General features: G+C 38.9%; 1 protein-coding gene and 1 pseudogene across 1 annotated transcript in view; one reads left to right on the top strand and one right to left on the bottom strand.

Annotated features, from left to right (window-relative positions):
• Window positions 1-25,197, bottom strand: part of ZNF81 (zinc finger protein 81) — a 152,720-nt gene that overhangs the window by 124,224 nt on the left and 3,299 nt on the right. The window contains exons 4-6 of the mRNA XM_065915939.1: window positions 21,693-21,939; window positions 7,547-8,045; window positions 2,593-2,839 (exon numbers count right to left, since the gene is read on the bottom strand). The gene's annotated coding sequence lies outside the window, so the exon portion shown is untranslated. The remainder of the gene's footprint in view (window positions 1-2,592; window positions 2,840-7,546; window positions 8,046-21,692; window positions 21,940-25,197) is intronic.
• Window positions 24,452-24,738, top strand: LOC136154461 (ribosomal biogenesis factor-like; annotated as a pseudogene).

Genomic DNA, 25,197 nt, shown 5'->3' with positions numbered 1-25,197 from the left:
CCAGAGTTGAGATAGCACTCCCCGCTATTACTTGCTGTGTTAACTTGGGCCAGATAGTTTTTCTCTATGCCCCAGTTTCCCCTTGGAGAAGGAAATGGGAATCCACTCCACCATTCTTGCCTGGAAAATTTCATGGAGAGAGGAGCCTGGGGGGCTATAGTCCATGGAGCCTCAAACAGCCAAATAAATCACAGCAGGATCCTCTATGACCCACCTCCCAGAATATTGGAAATAAAAGCAAAAATAAACAAATGGGATCTAATGAAACTTAAAAGCTTTTGCACAACAAAGGAAACTATACACAAGGTGAAAAGACAACTTTCAGAATGGGAGAAAATAATAGCAAATGAAGAAACAGACAAAGGATTAATCGCAAAAATATACAAGAAACTCCTGAAGCTCAATTCCAGAAAAACAAACGACCCAATCAAAAAATGGGCCAAAGATCTAAAGAGACATTTCTCCAAAAAAGACATACGGATGGCTAACAAACATATGAAAAGATGCTCAACATCACTCATTATCAGATAAATGCAAATCAAAACCACAATGAGGTACCATTACACGCCAGTCAGGATGGCTGCTATCCAAAAGTCTACAAGCAATAAATGCTGGAGAGGGTGTGGAGAAAAGGAAACCCTCTTACACCGTTGGTGGGAATGCAAACTAGTACAGCCACGATGGAGAACAGCGCGGAGATTCCTTAAAAGACTGGAAATAGAACTGCCATATGACCCATCAAACCCACTCCTGGGCAAACACACTGAGGAAATCAGATCTGAAAGAGACACGTGTACCCCAGTGTTCACTGCAGCACTGTTTGTAATAGCCAGGACATGGAAGCAACCTAGATGCCCATCAGCAGACAAATGGATAAGGAAGCTGTGGTACATGTACAGAATGGACTATTACTCAGTCATTATAAAGGATTCATTTGAATCAGTTCTAATGAGATGGATGAAACTGGAGCCCATTATACAGAGTGAAGTAAGCCTTCAGAAAGAGAGAGACCAATACAGTATACTAACGCATATATATGGAATTTGAAAAGATGGTAATGATAATACTATATGCAAAACAGAAAAAGAGACACAGATGTACAGAACAGACTTTGGGACTCTGTGGGAGAAGGCGAGGGTGGGATGTTCTGAGGGAATAGCATTGAAACAAGTATACTATCAAGGGTGAAACAGATCACCAGCCCAGGTTGGATGCATGAGACAAGTGCTCAGGGCTGGTGCACTGGGAAGACCCAGAGGGACGGGATGGAGAGGGAGGCAGGAGGGGAGATCGGCAAGGGGAACACATGTAAATCCATGGCTGATTCATGTCAGTGTATGGCAAAAACCACTACAATATAAAATATATAAACAAATAAAAAAGTAAAGGTAGGAAATAAAGGGTTATTAATTGTTTAGAAAAAAAAAAGTTGGATACGACCCAGCAACTAAATAACAAACAACAGTTTCCCCTTATATAAAATGAGAATAAAAATGGTACCTACTTCTCCAGATTGTAACAAAGATGACTTAGTAGATGTAGTGTGTGTTTAACAGTACTGGGCTCACAGTAAACATGGTATGAGTATTTATAAGGAATGTCACTACGTGTGTGTCTGACTCTTTGCAACCCCATGGGCTGTAGCCCACCAGGCTCCTCTGTCCATGGGATTCTCAAGGCAAGAATACTGCAGTGGGTTGCCAGTCCCTTCTCCAGGGGATCTTCCTGACCAAGGAATTGAACGTGAGTCTCACATTACAGGCAGATTCTTTAACGTCTATGTCTGAACATACAGAGAGGAGATTTAAATAACTAGAAAGAATTTGGAGTTGAATTATTGATATGTCTATAGTAAAGCAAAGAAATGATCAATCCATTGAAAAATAGTTAATTCCAGGGAAAAGTAAAAGTTGTGAAGAAACAGTAAGCATGGATACTACACGACTCAACTATAAACAGTCACAATAATAAACACGATAGATCTAATCAGAACACTGATAGGTAGAGGCAAATGTGTATATGAGTGGAGGTGCGTGGAAAAGCTAAATCTCTACCTTCCATAGTGGAAAGTCTATAGATAATGTTCAAAACTAAAAAGAAATCCATTAAAAAGTTTAAGAGAGCTTGCTTCTAGGGAACTGGAATCTGGGAGAAACAAATCAGGGAAGAGTCATTGTTTTAAGAAGACTTTGAGAACTCTTTGGCACCTTTTGTCACTTATAACTGAACTAGAAGCCAATTTCAAATTACAAAGTGGCAAAAAATATTCACAGAAATATTGGGTTGACCACAAAGTTCATTTGGGTTTTTTCCATAACATCGTACAGAAAACCCCAAACAAACGTTTTGGTCAACCCAATATATAAGAATGACAAAAGGTTATTAAACTTACTCTTCAAAAAAACTCTATAAAAATCCTTAAGTTAATATAAATAAATCAACAATGGATAGAAATTCACATACATAAATCAGCAATAAAAATCCCCTGATTATGTTGCCTGATTAAAAAAAACTCATACAAATTAAAATAATGAGATACTATCCTTCATTCTGGAGAATTTCTGTGCCCGGGTGCCTCTTCCGACTCCTCACCTCACAGGAGTTGTCACGGCCCCCTGGAGTCAGGGTCACGGACGGCCCAGCAGCACTCCGATTGCCTGGCATCTTCCCGCTGGGCTTTACCCCCCGGTTCTCTTGCTGACAACTCTGCTCTTCCCAGGAACCCGAGGTCAGGTGGGCACCTGTGGACTTAACCACAGCTGCTGATGCTGGAAATGGAAGATCCTGCAGCCTTCACCACAGGGTCTGTCCCAAGGGCTAGGCAGAGATTCCAAGAAACCTGGAAAGACAGTGTTCACGTGGTCAGTTATTCTGCATTCAGCCCACAAGTGCTTCCTGAGAGCACCAGAGAATTGTTATGGCATGGCATACTGTGGAGTAGACAGTCACATCAACCTATTCAACCTATTGAACCTATTCACATCGACCTATTCAGGTCATTCATCAAAAGGGAATATGAGTGTGACCATGAGACTTAGACTAAAACTAAAAAAAGCTTCATTTCTAGCTCTGTCATCCTTTAGCTATATGGATATGAAAATGTTTCTTCAGGTTTTCTTTTCCCTAAAACAAATCAAAAATATTTATTTCAAGGGACTGTGAGAATTAAATGAGTTGGTATTTTTAAGGAACTCAGCAACAGACTGCCCCAGATAAATATTTAATTCATATTAGCAAGTACGGTTATTACAAGGAATCATGTAATATGAAGAAGGAGGTATCTCATTTAGTGTGCACATCAATCACATTATTTGTGTACTGCTGTAATTATTATCATCTCACAGTATGCATATAGAAACAGAGGTTCAGTGATGTTAAATTGAAGTCAGTCTACCTGGCTTCAAAGCTCACGTTCTCAATGGTATACCACGTGGTACCTTATATGTGGGAGGCTCAAAATAAACATGGTTCTATTATTAAACAGATGTTGAAAACATTATAATTTGGAAAAAATATTAAGTAAAGTTTCTTAAGACAGAAGATATATGCCATAAGGAAATTACTAACAGTCTGGGACTAAAATTTTTAATTACCACAATAACATCCAGAAGTAGAAACTGTTTCTCCCGTTGAGGGAACGAGGGAGGGGAAGGTGTCTCCCTGTCCAAGCTGAGGTACAATTTCATTATGATCAACTAATCCAGGCACTACAGATTTAGTCATCCTTGTTGGGAAAGGGAAAGTACCACATAAAATGAGGAGGAACTTAAGATAAGAGAAGTTAAGAAACAAGAAAGTAAACAAAATAAAAAGTAAAGTAAAATGAAAAGTATGAATAGGTTAAATTTTAAACATGCAAAGATGACATTGTGTCAGAGAAAGTGAGAATATGCTTTCTTTTCTTATGTTTAGAGAACTTTTTACACAATTCTATCAAATAACATGGCCAGAAAAAAACCTGGTAGTTGTCTGAATGTTATAGTATAAGACGTTATACTGTAGTATATACTTATATATACTATGTGTATATATAGTCTACATAAGCATATAGTATATAAGATGTTATCTTATAGTATAAGATATTCAATGTCATTATGCCTTAGGAAATACAATCAAGACCAAAAATGTTCTATTCATTAGCAAACTATTTCATATACACTAGGATGGCTAAAAAAAAAAGACAGTAACTAACGTTGGTGAGATGTGAATAAATTTGAGCTTGCAGACATTACTGGTAAAATTTTAAAATGGTACAAAAAAAAAAAAAAATAAAATGGTCCAGCCACTCTGAAAAATAGGCTGGCAGTTCCTCAAAATGCGACCCATATATAGTCATCGTATGACCCAGCAGTTCTACTCCTAGTATCTACCAAGAGAAATGAAAGGCCATGTCCACTCCAGAACTTGTGCACAAATATTCACAGCAGTATTAGTCATAGTAGCCAAAAAGAGGAAACCACTTAAATGTCGACCAACTGATGAACAGATAAACAAAATTTGCTGTGTGCATACAATGGAATATTATTTGGCAATAAAAAGGAAGTACCAATACATGCTGTAACATAAATGAACCTTGAAATCATCATCGTAATGGAAAGAAGTCAGTCGCAAAAGACCACATATTTTGTGATTCCATATATAGGAAATGTCCAAAATAGGCAAACACATGAGACAGAAAACTGATTAGAATTTCCCTAGGGCTGGGGATGTAGGGTGGCATGAATGATGAATGTCTGCTAATGCGTGAAAAGTTTCTATCTGGGGTATTGAAAACGTTCTAAAATTAAACTGTTGTGTTGACTAAACAATTCTGTGAATGTACCAAAAATCACTGAACCGTACACTTCAAACTGATGAATTTTAAGGTATTGAATATATATATATGTATGTCTCTTTTATATAACTAAATAAATAAATGCTTTAAAAGAAACAGAAAGTGAAAGTCGCTCAGTCGTGTCCAACTCTTTGCAACCACATGGACTATCCAGTCCATGGAATTCTCCAGGCCAGAATACTGGAGTCAGTAGCCTATGCCTTCTCCAGGTGATCTCCAAACCCAGGGTTCGAACCCAGGTCTCCCACATTGCAGTCAGATTCTTTACCCACTGAGCCACAAGGGAAAAAGAAAAAGAGCACTTTCCTAAATAACCCAGGATCAAAGTCAGAAATTAATACAAAGGCTACACAATTTTTACCAGAAGTCATGGAACATGCTAAAGTTGTATACAGAGTGAGATGTATATATTTTAATGGCTTTATTTTTAATTAAAAATAAATATAACAGGTGCAGATGGCATCACCTGGGGAGGGGGAGGGGGGCACGGGGAAATGACATAACAACAAATACAAATAGAAAGACTCAAAGTTAAAAAGAAAAGGCACGGTCCACAGATCTCAGGGCCTAAGGAACAACTGTAGTGAGTTCCCTGGGTTTCCTTATCCCTCACAAGTATCACAAACAGGCCACTAGAGAAGCTTATAACTCAGAACCATCAACAGGCACAGACAACAAAGCTCTAAGAAAAGCCTGCACCCCTTAATCAAAGGACCAAGAAAAGAGTCCTCACTGAGCATATCCATCCTACTCCAGTCAAACACTAAGAGAACACGCATTCTCTTCAAGCACCTGTGTGACACTCTCCAGGGACATAAAACAAACCTTAACAAATTGAAATCACACAGCTTATGTTCTCTGATTATAATAGCATCAAACTAGAAATCAATAACAGCTAACAGGAAAGTTGCCAAACTTTGGAAATTAAACAATACATTTCTATATAACCAATGGATCAAAGAGGAAGTCTCAAGGGAAATTAAAAAGCAATGAATGAAAATGAAAATACAACATATCACAATTTGGGACGCAGATAAAGCAGTGGTGAAAGGTAAATTTATAACCCTAAATGTTTATATTAGAAAAGAATTAAGGTATTAAAACAATAAGGTAAGCTCCCACCATAAGATACTAGAAAAAGAAGAGCAAAGAAAACCCAAAGCAATCAGAAGGAAGCAAGTAATAAATGTAAGAGTGGAAATCAATAAAATTGAAAATAGAGAAACATCAATGAAACTAAAAGCTGGTTTGTTGAAAAGACAATCAAATTGGTAATCCTCTAGCAAGCCTGACAAAGATAAAAAGAGGAGACACAAATTACCAATATCAGAAATGAAACAGGAGATATAACTATATCTGTAGTCATTGAAAGTAAGGGAATATCACACACCACTTTATGCACATAAATTCAACAACATGGATGAAATAGTCCAATTTCCTCACAAAACATAGACTCCTACAATTTACCCACTATTGTACTCTGAACAGACACTAAATAGATAACCTGAACAGTTATTTAACTACTGCAGAAATTGAAGCCATAATCAAAAGCTTCCAAAAGGAAATCTCCAGGCCCAGATGGTTTCACTGGAGAATTCTACTGAACATTAAATAAACAATATCATCTACATAACCTCTTTCAGAAAATACAAGAGGAGAGAACACGTCCTAAATCAGTTACTGAGACAGGATTATCCTAATACTAAAACCAAAGACAGGACAGAAAAAGAAATCTACAGACCAATGTCTGTCACAAACTTGGACACAAAAATCCTCATAAAAAGCATTAATTAATAATTCCTGCAATACAAAAAAAAAAGAATTATACACCACAAGCAAGTGAAGTTAATTCCAGGAATGTAAGGCTGGTTCAATATTCAAAAATCAATAAGGGGATTCCCCCATATTAACAGACAAAAGAAGAAAAATCATATAAATTCATACGGTATTGACAAATTCAACATATTTTCACCATAAAAGCAGAGAGACACATAGACAAATGGAACACAAAGAATCTAGAAGTAGCTGCACAAAAGTATGGCAAATTTATTTTTGACAAAGGTACCAAAGGAGTCAGTGGAGGAACTGCAGTCTTTTTAACAAACAGTGCTTAAGGATCTGAACATCAAATACATGCACGTCGATCTAAGACTCACCGCTTCATACAAAACTCAAATTGGATCACGGACAGCGGAACAAGAAATGAATAAAATCATTATCACAGTGAAGACTTAATCTCTCCTTTCTCTGTAAGAGAATAAGCAAACAAAAGAGTACAAATTTTGTACACCACAAGTGATAGCTAAACAATTAAATATTATTTTCGAATTATACATGGAACATTCATTAAAAATTCACCAAGGACTAGGCCATGAGTCCCCTCAGATTTCAAGAAATGAGCTTCATGCAGACATTTCTCTAACCAAAGAAAACTTAGAAGTCTAGTAAAAAGATAAACTTTTGTAAAATGAAAGCGCACTTCTAAACAATTCATGGACCAAAACAAAAAAAATCCACTCTTAGAAAACACTTAGAATATAAAGCACCGAACCCTGTGGGTCTCAGAGTGAACTTTAAGATCTTAACATTGATATGAGAAAAGAGGAAAGCCTGAAAAATAAAAAGCGAGTCATCCAGCTATAGCCAGACAGCCGACTCCATCACTGACCAGACAGAATTCCCCAACACTCACCCTCCCCGGGTCCCCTTTACCTTCACACCGCTCGGACACAGAGCACCGCGATCCTCTGCACAACAACTCTGAAACCGCGACTGAAAACTGCAGCCGCTTCCGGTCACCACCCCTAGCACCGCCCCTTCTCGGGGCTTGGGTGGGAGGTTCACACGCGAAGGGGCGTGGCTCTGCACAGGCGCAAAAACCACGTTCGAAGCCGCAGTCAACCAACAGTCAACATCGCCTGTTACGGAGTCGATGTTTCGGGGCATTCCGTGCCCCTCGGCAGCGTTGTCAGGCGGGGAACGTGGCCGCGCCAGAGTTGCGATTCCCCGTGGGGCACGCCATGTTGGAGGAGTGTCCATTCCGTACGGAGGATGAGGACGCCTCTACTCACGTTGCGGAGCGGTGGCCCTGTCTCACCGGCGGTGGGAAGCAAGAATGGGGGCGTTTCTTTGGCGGGCTTCTTGGAGAAAGGGCCTTTGGCTCTGAACTCTATGGATCTATGTAATGGTGTTCAGAGAAGCTGAGAGGCCTCTGGAAAGACACAGAGATGCCAGTGGCTATTATCTCCTGGCAGATAACGGGATGAGATGTCGGACTGCTTGCAGTCTCCTCCTGGAACATACCACGAGGGGCGAAAGGGAAGAAATCAGGGACCTACAGGCCCTCCTAGGGTATAGCACTGGAGGAAAAGGGGAAGGAGTCAGTGTACGCTTCCCCTCTGCTGGGCTTGTGGGGTTGGCTGTGGGGTTTGGATGCTCCCAAATCGACATGATCAACATACCCACTCCAGCCACCCCAGCTAAAAGAAGTTTATACCAATTTTTAAAAAATTTTCCCTTCCTCTAATACAATATGTCAATAAAAATATTTTAGGAAAAATTGCTTTTTTTTTTCATAAAATAAAATGTAAATAGTAATAGTGCCCTTACTTTGCAAACGTAGCTTTAAGACAAGACCTTCGGGCGGAGAGGGAGGTGGGAGGAGGGGATCGGGATGGGGAATACTTGTAAATCCATGGCTGATTCATGTCAATGTATGACAAAAACCACTTCAATATTGTAAAGTAATTAGCCTCCAACTAATAAAAATAAATGGAAAATAAAAAATTAAGACAAGACCACTTCTGCCCTTTAACCTGCTTGTTGCCCCTTGTCACTTCCAGTAAGGAAAGCCTGGAGATGCCCTTGCCCTCTGGGAGATGTCACTGGGGCAGATGAAGAAGAAGTCATGCTGCCTTTCTCCTGGGAATGCCTACGTATTTTTCAAAACCAAGTTCCAATATCTCCTTCATGGAATCCTCCTGACAGAGGTGGAGGGCTCTGTATCCCACTTCAGGCCCTTCTGAATCCTCAGGTATGGAAGGTGTTTGGAGGAGCTCAGGTGTGAACTTGCTGGATGCTCTCAGTCTAGTGACATTCCATCTGGGCCTCGGTTTAACAATATGGAATAGAAGGGTGTCCTATTCCAATTAGCCTAAGAACATCTGGGATTAATCTGTAGTCTGACAAATTTATCAGTCAGTGAGGGAGACCACACACCAGAGGAACCATGGAGTGGTTCACTAAACAAAAGAAAAAATGGAGTTATGAAATTCTGAGGAGTGGTGAAGTTCAGATGAAATGTGAATGAAGCAGTGTTTTGGTAAACTCAAAGCAAAGCAGGGCTGTATGTGGACTATAAAGTGAATTCAGAATCCTGTTTCCTTGGAAACCATAAAGTTACGATAGATATGGAATTTTCTACCTAGATACCCCCTGTCTCTGCACTGGGGTTGGAAACCTTAGCTGCTCTTTTGTGTGTAAGTGACAAAATCTTCAGCAAGAGTGGGATGTTTTAACTAGACTGATATCAAACAGTTTCTGATACTTTATGATTGTAGAGAACAAAGTTTCTCAGTGAGTAAAACAGCAGCAGTCCCTCAAAGCAGGAGTTCTTTATGGCATTACAGATACAGGACATCCTTGAAAGAAATAATGTTTCCTATTAATTTTCATCTGACTTTATCTGTGTCTGTTCCCCCAGCCTTATGAATGGCAGAGCATACTTTTACACTCTTAGCCAATTTTTCCTTTCTTAGATGGTTAGAGTCTCTGATTATCCCAGATTCTCTTTCTGCCCCTATAGTCCTGGTCTGGGTGTTTGTTGAATGAATACATGAAAGAAGAAATGGAAGCAGTGGAAGCATGTTTGGTATGCATACTAGTCTAATACAGCACCAGGAATCATTGTTAATGTCAGTGTCATAATAGTACTATGGTTATGTTTTTAAAAAGCTAAGTCTATTAGACTATTTCAGAGGAGAAAGACGGAGCCAATAAACATATGAAGAGATGTTCAAAGTCATTAGTGATCAGGGAAATACAAATAATGAGATAACATTTAACACCCATTCAACTTGCAAAAATTATGTCTGACAAAACAGACTGTTGGAGAGGATATATAAATACACGATCTTCTTGCCCTGTTGAAGGAATATAAATCAGTGTGACCACTTCAGAAGATAGTTGGCATGTCCTCCTACAGTGAATATTTACAGTCCTCACATTCTATCCTGTCCGTGCTTAGGAATATATCTAAGAGAACCACTTTGCACATGAAACATAGAATATGCATGGTATCTTGTTCACGACAGCAAAACCTGGAAACAAAAGTGAATGGAGTCAAAATGAATGAACCAGAACAGTACCCAACAATAGGGATGAATTTAAGGGAAAAAAAAACCAGACTGTGATTCCCAAAATAGTATAAAAAGCGTAACACACTTTTATAAAATTAAAAAGAATTATTTAGGATTCTGTATAGTTGTGATAAAATTATATTAAAAGGAAATAAAAAATTGATGAGCTTGGTATTTAGGATGATGTTTACCTCAGTTGAGGACAGGCAGGTCAGGAATTGAGGAAACACGTGGTTAGATCGAATTATTGTTAAGGCCATACCTTCTCTTTTGGCTGGTAGGTGCATCAGTGCTAATCATATTATTAAAACTAACTTAATGTCTAAGTTAGTCTGGAAAATTAAACTGTTAGATGGTGAGACGGACAGGGAAGCTGGCCGTGCTTCAGTCCATGGCGTCGTGAAGACTCAGGCACGACTTGGTGACTGAACAACAACAACAAACTCAGACAAATATCTGAATGTAAAACGAGAAAATCTGCATGGAGAAAAGGACAGTCCTGTCCTTGAATGGGCTAAGAAAATCTCTGGCCCCAGCCCAGAGATGCCACCCCGTGGTGGGATAATCAAGAAGGCAGGCGCTCCATGGCCTTGACACTTACTGTGGCCCCTGCCAAAGGTGCTCTGCCTCTAAGGCTCACCCCGTCACACCGCTCATGCACCTGCTCAAATGTCTTTTTTTCTGTTTAAAAAATTTATATTGAAATGCAGTTGATTAGAAATGTTGTATTAGTTTCAAGTGCACAGTAAAGTGATTCAGTTATACAGTCATTATTTTTACATTCTCTTCTATTATAGGTTATTACAAGATACTGAAACTAACACAACATTGCTAATCAACTACATTTCAATAATTTTTTTAAAAAGAAAAAAAAAGACATTTGAGCAGGTGCATGAGTGGTGTGACGGGGTGAGCCTTGGAGGCAGAGCACCTTTGACAGAGGCCACAGAAACTGTCAAGGCCTTACTTTTCTCAATTGCCTTCCTCTATTAAGAAGTAAAAGCTGTCTTTATTGGTAAAAAAAAGAAAAAAAAAAAAGACAGAAAAGAAAGAAAGAAACTGTCAAGGCCATGGAGCACCTGCCTTCTTGATCATCCCACCAGTGGGCGGAGTCTCTGGGCTGGGGCCAAAGATTTTCTTAGCCCATTCAAGGACAGGACTGTACTTTTCTCTATGCAGGTTTTCTCTTTTTACATTTGCATATTTATCTAACAGTTTGTCATTGTTCAGTCACCATGTCGTGTCCAAGTCTTTACTACCCCATACACTGCCACACACCAGGCTTACCTGTCCATCTCACCGTCTAACAGTTTAATTTTCCTGATTAATATAGTAGAGCTTTGTTCTTTATTTTACTCATAGTACTGTGTATAATTTAATCTCAAACTTCCAATTTAACTCTCTTCCCCACCTCCCTTTGGTAACCATAAATTTGTTTTCTACATCTGTAAGTTTATTTCTGTTTTGTAAATAAGTTCATTTGTATCATTCTCAAAAATCCACTTATAAGATATTATCACTCAAATGTGTTTTCCTCATTGTTTTTCTTCCCTGACCTATCCCACAACTCTCTAACTCCTCACTATGCATTTGTTTTCTTCATAGACTTCCTTTTTATCGGACATTATCTTATTCATTTCCTGTTTGCTCATTTCTGTTCATGCTGATACTGCAGTGATTACTGCTTCTCACATATGTATTCAGATGCTTTATTTTTAGCATCTTTACCACACATGTAGAGAGCAACACAACTCTGTGTGTGCTGTACTCATTTTGCTAAAAGATTAATTATTCCCTCTAAAAGACTCTGCAAGCATCTCTGGATGACACGACTAGTTATAAATTTGACTTTGTAGAGTAATGCAGAAAATACCAGAGACGGAGAACTTCTGAGCCCAGCAAGAGGATGCCAGCCAACTGGAGCAGCCCCAGTGGTCCCCAGCCCTGGCTGCAGAGGGACAAGGCAGTGTGTGTGAGGTGAGGAGGGAGAGGGCTCCAGCGACAGGAATTCTGTAAGGAGGTGACCCTGACCCGGCACTAGGGACTCAGGGCAAGGGCAGGGGGGGCAGATGCCAGACTTGCTGCCCCTGAGATTCATCACCATGCCCCTGCTGAGGGTGAGAAACACATGGCTGGTGTCCCACATTCATTTCACGTCTTTGCCTATAAGGGCACTAGCTCTATTCATAAGGACTCCAACCTCATGTCCTAATTACCTCCCAAAGGTCCCATCTCCTAGTACCATCACCTTGAGGATAAGGATTTCAATCTATGAAATCTGGGGAGGGGGAGACACAGACATTTAGGGCATAGTACCCAGTTTCACCCCAGTGGTAACATCTTGTCAGACTATGATCACAACCAACATATTGACATTGATAGAAAACACTGCTCTTATTCTTATTTTCCCATTTTCCCATGTATTCATTTGTGTATGTGTGTTTCGTTTCATACCGTTTTTGCCCCCTGACGTCCAGCACTCCCCACTGGCTCTGTGCACACGTTCAGCTGATCGCCACCAGAGCTCCCTTTTTCCTGATCCTTGGGGATTTGCTGACTTCCCCTCTACCCTGATCTAGGGCAGAAAAATCCCTGTTTTGGGAACTTAGAGGATGGAAGGGTAGCAGGGTGAGCACAGTCTCTAGGGCCCTTCTAGTTCTTCCTCGTCCTCCTAAAAATGAATTAAATGGCCTGAGAAGGTACATGAGTTGGCAAGGTTTCTGGGGTTGTAACAGTAGTGGACTGGAGTCAGGTCTCCTGACTGTGTCCTCCACCCTCCCCACACTCCAGCCAAGACCAGCTTTCCCGCTAAAAGTTCCCCTTCAAATTCTGTAGACAGAGGAAGACCTCTCACTCTAGACCGAACACCCCCAAATTACGTCCTTTTCATTATAGGGGACTGGAATGCAAAAGTAGCAAGTCAAGAGATACCTGGAGTAACAGGCAAATTTGGCCTTGGAGTACAGAATGAAGCAGGGTAAAGGCTAATAGAGTTTGGCCAAGAGAACGCATTGGTCATAGCAAGCACCTTCCTCAGGCAACACAAGAGAAGACTCTACACATGGACCTCACCAGATGGTCAATACTGAAATCAGATTCACTCACTACCATCCACTGGCATCTGGTATGGTCAAGCACTGGAACAGCCTCCTCAAACATGGACTCAAATTAGGAACTGATCAATCAAACCTATGTAGTAGGAGTCCTAAAAACAATAATTGGTACCCTCAGGAGAAAATGTGGCAGCCCAGACAGTTCAGTGTGACTATATGCTCCCTTAGGGGATACTAGACATGCATAAAAGCAACACAGTGCAAATGCCAGTGCTAAAACAACACAGGCCAGAATAGACCTCTGATTCAGTGGGTTCATGTTAAGGGGAACACAGGAGGAAGTTCAGCATCCATAAACCCAGAGCCTTGCTGGGGGCAAGCCCCTTGAGCTTTTTATCAGTTAAAGAAACAGGGAAAATACAGCTAGTTGATGAGAGAAAGTTCTTCTTTATAGAAACATTCCAGCCAATAAATCCAGAAGGAATGACAGAATTAGAACATCACGATTTTGTAACTCCTAGTGAATTAATGATCTAGGTAATGATAAAAATCAATCATCAGGTAAAAAACCAATGAGGAACCTAATAAAGAATGGATCAGGCTAACAAACTCTAATACCACAGAAAGAATCAACCAAACATTTCCTGGAAATTTTCAGATAATTCTTTGGCAGTCTCTCCAGGATGAGATTACAAAGAGGCTTTTACTTTCTATGTATTATTAAGCACTTTTTGCAATAATAATGATCATTGGAAAAATAAAATTTATATGTTTAAAAAATCTTTAAATGGACTCCAAAGGATTTCAGTCTACCATCCTTACCTGCTTCTGGTTCATACACCCTATTATGGCAGTTGGGTCAATGAATATGGCTGGAAAGGAATCAGCTCTTTTCAGCTACTCCCTGGGTAGTTAATTAAGATCAGGGGTTACAGGGACATATTTTGACAATGTGGGATCCTCTGTTGAACATCCTGGGTATAATCTTTCTTTCACCGAGTGACCTAGACCAGCCTGGCTGCTAACCCTCTGGATGGCAGCCCAGCCAGCAGCGGGGGAGCCTGAGAGACTGAAATTTAATTCTGGTTCAGCTACCTGGATTCTCCCGTTGGATGGACACTGTCCTAGATCGAAAGACTAATTACTACTTGGTTCAGTACACTGCTTACTATGTCCCCCTACAGCGACCCACACAGGCCAAAGTACACAACCTAACGGATCTCTGTGAATTCATGAAAAATGTCCTTGTCTCTCTTGTACATGATCCATTCAGATAAAAGGTCTGGTAAGTAGTAGGAGAAAATTGGGGGGTTAGGTGAATTCATAGCTACTAGAATGGGCCATGATTTTGTGTCAATAGAAGACGAGCAACAACACGGAACCTGAAGAGGAAACACCTTAGACCTCAGAAGTACAGGCAAGTGAAAGGCATTAATGATCTTTGCCTTTCAGAACCACCCCCTGGAGCCTTCCTCACAAAGAAGAGTAATCAGAGACTCAGCCCACCTATTTATTAGAATCAACTATAAATGCAAAGGAATTAGAATCATATAGACTATGACCATTAGATCAATAGAGGAGAATATGGTTTATAAACACACAGACAATTATATATTATAATGTGTGTATATATGATGAAGTGCGGCATGTTAGTGGGGAAACTATAAGTTATTCAACAAATAGTGATGGGACAAATGTGTAACCATGTTGAAGACAACGAAGACTGATCCCCAGCTAAGACTTTTCAACAACCATCAAAAATCCAGACGGTCACAGAAGTAAAAGCAAAACCAAAGACATGAAAGCACTAAAAAGGAAATGCACAGGACTTTCCCGGTAGTCTGGTGGTTAAGATGCCCTGCTCTCAATTCACGGGGCACAGGTTTGATTCCCAGTCAGGGAACTAAGATCCTGCATGCCACATGGCATGACCCCCCGCCCCCCAGAAAAAAAAGACAGAGGGAAAAAAAAGAAAAATGCAGGATTTTTTTTTTAAAATATACATGAGCAATAGGGAAGGCCATCTACTTATGGCACAAAACTTGGGAGGACACAAAAGATTGATAAGCACAATTTTGTCAATCGCATGAGAAAACGTCAGAATTTTTCTTTTAAAAGACAATTGAGAAGTTGAGGGAAAATATTTGGGACACACATAAAAGACAAAGAGCCACTGTCTTTAAATATATAAATAGCAACAACCTAATAGAAAAATGGGCAAAGGAAATTTAAAATCAGCTTAGAAAAAATAATATAAATGGGTCTTTAAACACAATTACATGTATTCAACATCAGTCATGATACAAGACACGCAAATTAGATCTGTAGTAAGATACCATGTTTTAACCTACTACATGGGCCAAAAAGAAAAATATGACAAGATGCTGTTCTGTCTTGAGTATGCTGAAAACAGGCATTCTTATACAATTGAAAAAACCCACAAAGAAGGTCATTTTGCTCTATACATCAAAAATCAACCCAGGGATGGAAGCCAGGCCTCCTGCATTGCAGGTGGATTCATTACCATCTGAGCCACCAGGGAAGCCTGGAAATGTCTTAAATGTCTATTAACAGGGGGCTGGTTACATTGTGATATATCCATGTAATTGAATAAGGTTCATCCTTGAAAAGAATAAGGCAACTTCTTACATCTATTTATTCAATTATCTATGCATTTAATTATCACTAAGACTTATTAATAAATGAGAAAAGTGTTAGAAGTTTAGGAATGGATACAGCAGTGTGTGTGTGTGTGTGTGTGTGTGTGTGTGTGTGTGTGTGTGTGTGTGTGTGTGTGTGTGTGTGTGTCTTTGTAGCTGTCCTTCGAAAGGGTATATGGGAGATTAAGGTCAAAATTGGAGGGCATGTATTCTCCTTCAAAAGATTTTTTACAAAATTCAATATTCACACAAAAATCCAGCAACCGAAATATTTGGCCTAATTAATTATTCAAGGCAAATACCTACCTAATTCCCACTCTGGTCTGGAAACAGTACATTGCCAGCTCTTTGCCCAGGAGCCTCCTCATGCCTGAGGTCAAAGAGTTGGACACGACTGGGCGACTGAACAACAACAACCTGGTACACTAGCCAAGGATTTCTCTTGGGTATTTTCTAGAAGAGTTTCTTCATATGGTCTACAGATGCTTTGATGAAGAAAGCTATAATGTTTTCCAAAGAGACTGCACCAGTTTACACTCCCACCAGCAGTCTATGGACTGCTCATATGAGCCAATACATCAGCAACTATATGTGCTGAGATGACTCTATGAGCTACTGATACAAGCCCTTATCCTTGCTAACAGTTGTCACTGTCAGGCTTCTTAATTTTAGCCATTCTGGGGGAGGTATGGTAGGATTACATCGTGGTTTCACTTTTGCATTTCCCTGATTTCCCTGCATTTCCCTGAGTACCGTCTCAGGTGTTACTAGCCATTGGGATTTCTTTCTTTGGCACACACCTACTCAAATAACCCCTCTGACTACAGGGTCATCTGCTTTTTCTTACTGTTTACTGTTCTTTATGCATCCTGGGTACAAGTCCTCTCTTGTCTGTCTCGTCTTCCACTCTGTGGCTTGTGATTTTCCTTTCAATGGAAATAAGTTATCATAGAAGTCAGGAGAGTAATTACCTTTGGAAGTAAGGAAATTCTGGAATGCTAGCGATGGACATTTTCTAGACCTACACAGTGAAAAATTACTGAGCCGTACGTGTCTGTTTTGCACACTTTTCTGTACATATGTTATATTTCACAACAAAAATATTTTTTAAAAGATAGGCTGAATCTAGGACCCACTAACTCCATCCCTGTGTATACAGTCAAGAGAGGGTGGACACACAGACATGACATGAACAAAAACGTTCATGGCAGCATGGTTTATAACTCACATTCTATTTTACCAAAAGATTTAAAATGACCAAAAACTGATAAGAATTTGTTTTATGGGATACCTTTCCTGAACTAAAAAAAGAAAAAAAAACAGTGTGCGCTCAACTGTTTTTACTTACATAAAGAAATTCATGCAGAGAAAACTAACTTGGTTATATGTATTAAAGAGAGGTAAACAGCGAGTTCCCTGGTGGTCCAGGGGTTAAGACTCTATGCTTCCACTGCAGGGGGCATGGGTTCAATCCCTGGTCAGGGGGCTAAGATCCCACATACCCCATAGTGCAGCCAAAAACTAAATAAAAATAAAAAACAAAGAGAAGTGAATAGATAGGAAAAAGATGAGAGAATTTAGACTGTATATAGCTTTTCATATTTTAAAATGTTATGTATATTTAAAATTTTTATTTTTCACTGGGAAGACCCAGAGGAATCGGGTGGAGAGGGAGGTGGGAGGGGGGATCGGGATGGGGAATACATGTAACTCCATGGCTGATTCATGTCAATGTATGACAAAACCCACTGCAAAGTTGTGAAGTAATTAGCCTGCAACTAATAAAAAGAAATGAAAAAAATTTTATTTTTGAGTCATCTGACTATATTATCATTTAAAAATTAAATTTAAAAACTATTACTAATATAAGAATGATAAGATACTAAACAAAAATTCTGAAAAGAAAAAGAGCTATTTAAAACAAAAACATGGGCTTCCCTGGTGGCTCAGTGGTAAAGAATTCACCTGCCATTGCAGGAAACATGCATTCAATCCCCGGTCCAGGAAGATTCCACATGCCACAAAGCAACTAGGCCCGTATGTCACAACTATTGAGCCTGTGTTCTAGAGCCCAGGAACTCAGCTACTGAAGCCCATGCACCCTAGATCCCCTCCTCCACAGCAAGAGAAGCCACTGCAATGACAAGCCCGAGCACTGCAAGTAGAGAGTAGCCCCCACTCACTGCAACTACAGAAAGCCCTCGTGAAGCAACAAAGACCCAACACAGCCTAAACAAACAAATAAATAAAATTATATATATAAAAAACATATGTATAGTTGTTATCATAGTAGAGGCCATCTTGGGCTTCCGCACTGACCCTGCCTAGGGCTATACTGTATAGTAGGTCTCTTCTCTGTCACCAAGGGCTTTGTATGGATAGTTACTAGATATTGCTTAATGATCATTAGATCTTGTGGCCTCTAGGCTCTATTAGTCTTTAAATAATAATGAAGACCTTCACTGAGGCTCAAGTGTCCCAACAGTCCTTGATGGAAATGTTTGTTATGATGTAAATTTTATTTGGTTTGTACCCAATTCAACTTCAAAATTGCTAAAATGTGTTTGAGCTTTAGACTATAACATTTGTTGTAATAATTGCTACGTTGAAGTTCACCAGGTAAAATAAAAGGGCATGGATTTACATTGCAAAAGGTGTCCCCAGTGTATTAGTGACATTCCTTCATTGACAGCTGACATAAATTCGTTTAGACTGAAATATTTTAAGACAAAAAAGAAAAATCCCCTTTTTAAAAAAGGGGGTTTAAATATCATTGGCATTCTTATGGTTCCTTTAAATACCCCTGGCTATTCCCAGAGGTTTCTCTTTCTAATTTTTCTTTCCTTTTTCATTTTTCTCATTTGAGTCTTAGCACCCATTTAAGTTATGAGGCTTTCAACCTTGATGGTTTGCAAGCTTGCCCAGAAATAAGACCACTGGTGAACTACCACAAAATTATAAATGAATATTTTAATGCCACAATCTTTCCTGTTGCCTGTGGAGTCTCTGCTGAAATGAATCAGGATTCGAGCTCTAAGATGAGACAGAAAATGAAAGCACGTTGTTTGCCAGGACACTGTGGGTTTATATAGATGTGTAACAAGTTGATTTGGAAAACTGGAATTTCATTCTTTTCTCCTTTTTTGTAAAGGCAATTAACTAGCCCCAGGAAGGATCCTTCAGTCACATAAAATTTTGTTTTATGAAATGTCATGGCTCCATTCATAATTTTGTCTTGTTCCAGTCGGTATATACAACTTTCAGAGCTCTTGTATTTGGAAAGCTGGAAGGGCCCAGACTTTGAAATAGTGTCTTGTTTTCACTGTTTGTGTTTCGTTTTTGTTTCTTTTTTTTTTAAACTAAAACTATATAAAGCTTGTGGATTAAACAGAATAAATTTCTAAATTAAAAAAAATTTTTTTAAATAAAAAAAAAGACCTTCACTGAGTTATTCCCAGTACCCATAAGACTAGTTGCCCATTCATAAATCTTGACTTAGGAATGCACGTATCCCACCCAGACCCTAGGTTAACTGTGGAATTGTCCCAATCGTCCCTCAGCTGTGTAAGAGGCAGTTGTGAATACTTCTGGTTCATTGACTCCCTGATCCCACACTGTGAGTAAGTTACCTATAACAATAAACTGATCCATTGATTATATGGAGTTGCCCGCCTCATTTTTCAGTCTCAAGATACCATCCCAGTATCTTTGATTATCCCTCCATCTTCAAAAAATATAGAATAGCATTAATGAGAGACACAGAGGATGATTTGGGAGATAAAGTTAAAAAAAAAAACTTTTAGGAAGAAGAGCAAAAGAGAAAGAAATGGAAATCAGTAGAGCAAAGAATTTAAAATATGGAGGATCAACAACTGAAATAAGAGATTTTTTGAAAAGCAGAAAAAAATGTGTGCATGAGTGGGAAAAGGACTAGACTGGAAACAGGTTTGTAAAATTCTACACAAAAATGATTTCCAACCTAGAATTCTACACTCAGCCAAAAGGATAAATTTATTATCAGGTCAAATAAACATATTTCCATGGTATTTATTACTTTTTAATTTCTATAAATATATTTACAGTTAAATATATATTACATAAATACATTTTACATGACATTTGCAGATATGCAAAGCTTCGTAAAGTTCACTTGTCATGCATCCATTTTCAAGGACATACTGAAGGACGTACCCCACCCCCCAAATTAGGGGGTAAACCAAGAAGAAGGAAGACAAAGGATCTAGGAAACAGGAAGGAAAAAACTGGATTCTCAAGGAAGGGAATCTGATACAAGACAGAGGTAAAAAAGATTTCCTGATAGATGGTGAAGAGTAGACACCAAAATCATAACTGTGCATGAACATGAGACAGCAACCAGACAAGCCTTCAGCAAGTGAACAAAGTCCAGGAGAGAGTTTTTTCAAAGAGAAGACACTGATACCCAGAGTGGAGATAGCACTCCCCGCTATTACTTGCTATGTTAACTTAGGCCAGATAGTTTTTCTCTATGCCCCAGTTTCCCCTTGGAGAAGGAAATGTCAATCCACTCCAGCATTCTTGCCTGGAAAATTTCATGGAGAGAGGAGCCTGGGGGGCTATAGTCCATGGAGCTTCAAAGAGTTGGATACGACTCAGCAACTAAACAACAAACAACAGTTTCCCCTTATAAAAAATGAGAACAAAAATGGTACCTACTTCTTCAGATAGTAACAAAGATAAGTTAGTTGATGTAGTGTGTGTTTAACAGTGCTGGGTTCACAGTAAACATGGTATGAGTATTTATAAGTAATGTCACTATGTGTGTGTCTGACTCTTTGCAACCCCATGGGCTGTAGCCCACCAGGCTCCTCTGTCCATGGGATTCTCAAGGCAAGAATACTGCAGTGGGTTGCCAGTCCCTTCTCCAGGGGATCTTCCTGACCAAGGAATTGAACCTGAGTCACACATTACAGGCAGATTCTTTAACGTCTATGTCTGAACATACACAGAGGAGATTTAAATAACTAGAAAGAATTTGGAGTTGAATTATTGATATGTCTATAGTAAAGCAAAGAAATGATCAATCCATTGAAAAATAGTTAATTCCAGGGAAAAGTAAAAGTTGTGAAGAAACAGTAAGCATGGATACTACACGACTCAACTATAAACAGTCACAATAATAAACACGATAGATCTAATCAGAACACTGATAGGTAGAGGCAAATGTGTATATGAGTGGAGGTGCGTGGAAAAGCTAAATCTCTACCTTCCATAGTGGAAAGTCTATAGATAATGTTCAAAACTAAAAAGAAATCCATTAAAAAGTTTAAGAGAGCTTGCTTCTAGGGAACTGGAATCTGGGAGAAACAAATCAGGGAAGAGTCATTGTTTCAAGAAGACTTTGAGAACTCTTTGGCACCTTTTGTCACTTATAACTGAACTAGAAGCCAATTTCAAATTACAAAGTGGCAAAAAATATTCACAGAAATATTGGGTTGACCACAAAGTTCATTTGGGTTTTTTCCATAACATCGTACAGAAAACCCCAAACAAAATTTTTGGACAACCCAATATATACGAATGATAAAAGGTTATTAACCTTACTCTTCAAAAAAACTCTGTAAAAATCCTTAAGTTAATATAAATAAATCAACAATGGACAGAAAGAAATTCACATACATAAATCAGCAATAAAAATCCCCTGATGATGTTGCTTGATTTAAAAAAAACTCATACAAATTAAAATAATGAGATACTATCCTTCATTCTGGAGAATTTCTGTCCCCGGGTGCCTCTTCCGACTCCTCACCTCACAGGAGTTGTCACGGCCCCCTGGAGTCAGGGTCACGGACGGCCCAGCAGCACTCCGATTGCCTGGCATCCTCCCGCTGGGCTTTACCCCCCGGTTCTCTTGCTGACAACTCTGCTCTTCCCAGGAACCCGAGGTCAGGTGGGCACCTGTGGACTTAACCACAGCTGCTGATGCTGGAAATGGAAGATCCTGCAGCCTTCACCACAGGGTCTGTCCCAAGGGCTAAGCAGAGATTCCAAGAAACCTGGAAAGACAGTGTTCACGTGGTCAGTTATTCTGCATTCAGCCCACAAGTGCTTCCTGAGAGCACCAGAGAATTGTTATGGCATGGCATACTGTGGAGTAGACAGTCACATCAACCTATTCAACCTATTGAACCTATTCACATCGACCTATTCAGGTCATTCATCAAAAGGGAATATGAGTGTGACCATGAGACTTAGACTAAAACTAAAAAAAGCTTCATTTCTAGCTCTGTCATCCTTTAGCTATATGGATATGAAAATGTTTCTTCAGGCTTTCTTTTCCCTAAAACAAATCAAAAATATTTATTTCAAGGGACTGTGAGAATTAAATGAGTTGGTATTTTTAAGGAACTCAGCAACAGACTGCCCCAGATAAATATTTAATTCATATTAGCAAGTACGGTTATTACAAGGAATCATGTAATATGAAGAAGGAGGTATCTCATTTAGTGTGCACATCAATCACATTATTTGTGTACTGCTGTAATTATTATCATCTCACAGTATGCATATAGAAACAGAGGTTCAGTGATGTTAAATTGAAGTCAGTCTACCTGGCTTCAAAGCTCACGTTCTCAATAGTATACCACATGGTACCTTATATGTGGGAGGCTCAAAATAAACATGGTTCTATTATTAAACAGATGTTGAAAATATTATAATTTGGAAAAAATATTAAGTAAAGTTTCTTAAGACAGAAGATATATGCCATAAGGAAATTACTAACAGTCTGGGACTAAAATTTTTAATTACCACAATAACATCCAGAAGGAGAAACTGTTTCTCCCGTTGAGGGAACTAGGGAGGGGAAGGTGTCTCCCTGTCCAAGCTGAGGTACAATTTCATTATGAGCAACTAATCCAGGCACTACAGATTTAGTCATCCTTGTTGGGAAAGGGAAAGTACCACATAAAATGAGGAGGAACTTAAGAGAAGTTAAGAAACAAGATGAAAAAGAAACAAGAAAGTAAACAAAATAAAAAGTAAAATAAAGTGAAAAGTATGAATAGGTTAAATTTTAAACACGTAAAGATGACGTTGTGTCAGAGAAAGAGAGAATATGCTTTCTTTTCTTATGTTTATAGAATTTTCTACACAATTTTATCAAATAACATGGCCAGAAAAAAACCTGGTAGTTGTCTCAATGTTATAGTATAAGATGTTATACTGTAGTATATACTTATATACTATATGTATATATAGTATATATACGCATATAGTATATAGGATATTAACTTATAGCATAAGATGTTCAACGTCATTACGCCTTGGGAAATACAATCAAAACCAAAAATGTTCTATTCATTAGCAAACCATTTCATATACACTAGGATGGCTGAAAAAAAAGACAGTAACTAATGTTGGTGAGATGTGAAAAATTTGAGCTTGCAGACATTACTGGTAAAATTTTTAAATGGTACAAAGAAAATAAAATAAAATGGTACAGCCACTCTGAAAAATAGGCTGGCAGTTCCTCAAAATGCTACTCATATACAGTCATCGTATGACCCAGCAGTTCTACTCCTAATATCTACCAAGAGAAATGAAAGGCCATATCCACTCCAGAACTTGTGCACAAATATTCACAGCACTATTAGTCACAGTAGCCAAAAAGAGGAAACCACTTAAATGTCGACCAACTGATGAACAGATAAACAAAATTTGCTGTGTGCATACAATGGAATATTATTTGGCAATAAAAAAGAAGTACCAATACATGCTGTAACATAAATGAACCTTGAAATCATTATCGTAAGGGAAAGAAGTCAGTCACAAAAGACCACATATTTTATGATTCCATATATAGGAAATGTCCAGGATAGGCAAACACATGAGACAGAAAACTGATTAGAAGTTCCCTAGGGCTGGGGATGTAGGGTGGCATGAATGATGAATGTCTGCTAATGCGTGAAAAGCTTCTTTCTGGGGTATTGAAAGCGTTCTAAAATTATACTGTGGTGTTGACTAAACAATTCTGTGAATGTACTAAAAATCACTGAACCGGACACTTCAAATTGATGAATTCTAAGGTATTGAATATATATATATGTATGTCTCTTTTATATAACTAAATAAATAAATGCTTTAAAAGAAAAAGAAGGTGAAAGTCGCTCAGTCGTGTCCAACTCTTTGCAACCACATGGACTATCCAGTCCATGGAATTCTCCAGGCCAGAATACTGGAGTGGGTAGCCTTTCCCTTCTCCAGGGAATCTCCCCAACCCAGGGCTTGAACCCAGGTCTCCCACATTGCAGTCAGATTCTTTACCCACTGAGCCACAAGGGAAAAAGAAAAAAGAAAAGGAGCACTTTCCTAAATAACCCAGGATCAAAGTCAGAAATCAATACAAAGGCTACACAATTTTTACCAGAAGTCATGGAACATGCTAAAGTTGTATACAGAGTGAGATGTATATATTTTAATGGCTTTATTTTTAATTAAAAATAAATATAACAGGTGCAGATGGCGTCACCTGGAGCTTGAGCAGATGCATGAGGGTCTTTGATACCTATGGCCATAGACAAACTAAGAGGGCAGAAGTCCAAGAATGTATTCCATAGAGCAAGGTAAAAAATACAGCAAAACTAGTTACCACTAATTTAAAGAAAATAAATATTGTGAGAGATGAAAAATCTAATAGAGTGGGAAAATCTTCTGTAGGTATACAAAAGGAACTTGCACTTTTCTCAAAAAGTTTTTATCTTTAATCGCCATAGAAACAGCTGATTTTTCAGCAGTGTCATAAAAATGAACCAGTTAACAGTGGTGAAGCTACAAGGTTAATGGCTCAGGCCTAATACACTGGTGATGTATCAAACTGCCCCCAAAGACCGACAAAATAAATATTCTATACAAACAAATAGATAAAACAAAGGAGAGATAGATACATGTCTTTTTCAAACCTGGTTTCCTCAGGGTATATGAGGTGGATGAACCTAGAACCTATTACACAGAGTGAAGTGAGTAAGAAAGAGAAAGATAAATATCGTATTCTAACACAGACATACAGAATCTAGATAAATGGTTCTGAAGAATTTATTTACAGGACAACAGTGGAGAAACAGACATAGAGAACAGAATTAAGGACATGAGGAGAGGGGAGGAGAGGGTGAGATGCATGGAAAGAGTAACATGGAAACTTACACTACCACATGTAAAATAGGTAGCCGCCGGGAAATTGCTGTATGGCTCAGGAAACTCAAACAGGGGCTCTGTATCTACCTAGAGAGGTGGGATGGGGAAGGAGATGGGATGGA

Source organism: Muntiacus reevesi, chromosome X (assembly GCF_963930625.1).
Source record: "Muntiacus reevesi chromosome X, mMunRee1.1, whole genome shotgun sequence".
Classification (NCBI taxonomy): domain Eukaryota; kingdom Metazoa; phylum Chordata; class Mammalia; order Artiodactyla; family Cervidae; genus Muntiacus; species Muntiacus reevesi.
This window is presented reverse-complemented; position numbering and strand designations above follow the sequence as displayed.